We start from the raw sequence: 1,405 nt of genomic DNA on the forward strand, positions 1-1,405 counted from the left end.
TCATTAAGATAACACAGGCCCTCTGTTTGTGCGCGCGCATAACGTGCAACTATTTGGGCATGTGCGTGCGTGCGTGCATGTGTGCGTGTGTGCATGTCTGTGTGTGTGTGTGTGTGTGTGTGTGTGTGTGTCCAATATAGAAAGCCAAAGTCGCACCCAATTCCAGGTTCGGCATACGAATCAAGGGATTGTGCGCAAACTCATTCACATTGGCAGATGCCGTTAGGAGTATTAAGGCTGATTTGAACATCATCGTAACTGCTCCTTGCCAGAGGGTTGGAGTGAACAACACACACTTCCAACTGTCTATTCTGCTTTGCTGCACAGCTGATTCCTCCGGTGACTCGGTGCACCGGTGCAGAACGCGAGTGCAGCACGCACGTGAAACGTTCCACTTCAAACACTACATCTGCGTGACACCTGCGACCATGTAAAGCCTGAAGATCCCTCTTGAACCCAAAAGGGTCCTCAGTTGACTTACTGCTACTAGATGTTTACTTTGCTGCATGGGAGATCAGGGTTCAAGTGCAGGCTATTCTTATCTTGTGTCTAAATATAGAACATATGTGTCTAAATATAGAACACAGGCAGACAGACAGACATGCTACAGTGTCATACTAAACATACAGGGCTTTATTAAGCCTCTGCATTGTGCTGCACTGTCTGACTTAGCCTTCCTCCCACACTCCACCACACATTGATTAGTCAAATACAATGATGAACAGATGCAAGTCAGATAAACCAAGGCCAACTAAAATATACTATTACTATACTACTACTACTAATAATAATAATAATAATACATAAATTATCAACAAAAAACATCAGCAATATATTCATATAAGTAAATGTCAGTTTTTGCTGCTCTCTATAACCAATTGCTTCAACCTGTACTAGGCTTGTCAAAAGTATCGATAGTATCGATAAATGTCAATACTAAAAATTTGAAACGGATACAATACTCATTTGCAACAGGTATCGATAGTATTGATAAGTATCAACACTAAAAATATGAAACTGATACAATACTCATTTGCACCTGTATCAATATCAGCAGTGCTTTCTCTTAATGAAAAATCAAACATACCACTGATTTCTCCCTCCCTGTCATTGGTGGGTATCTGTTGCTTCAACAAGTTCAAAGTATTCTGATAGGCTGATCACTAGAGCAGGGGTAATCTGCTGTGTTATGATAGGCTGATGACTAGAGCAGGTGTAATCTGCTGTGTCAGGTCAAAGTTTTTAATGAGTTTTATTGGGCCTAGATTATGGAGAAGCGTGCATCTGTCCGTCCATCTGTCTTTGTTTATTTTTTATGCCTCTTGATGTGTTGACATCTCGCCGTGTGGTATCGAAAATGGTATCGAGTATCGTTATTTTCCTGGGTATCGGTATCGAAGTAGAA

Source organism: Poromitra crassiceps (genome assembly GCF_964638095.1).
Source record: "Poromitra crassiceps genome assembly, chromosome: 22".
In the NCBI taxonomy this organism is placed as follows: domain Eukaryota; kingdom Metazoa; phylum Chordata; class Actinopteri; order Beryciformes; family Melamphaidae; genus Poromitra; species Poromitra crassiceps.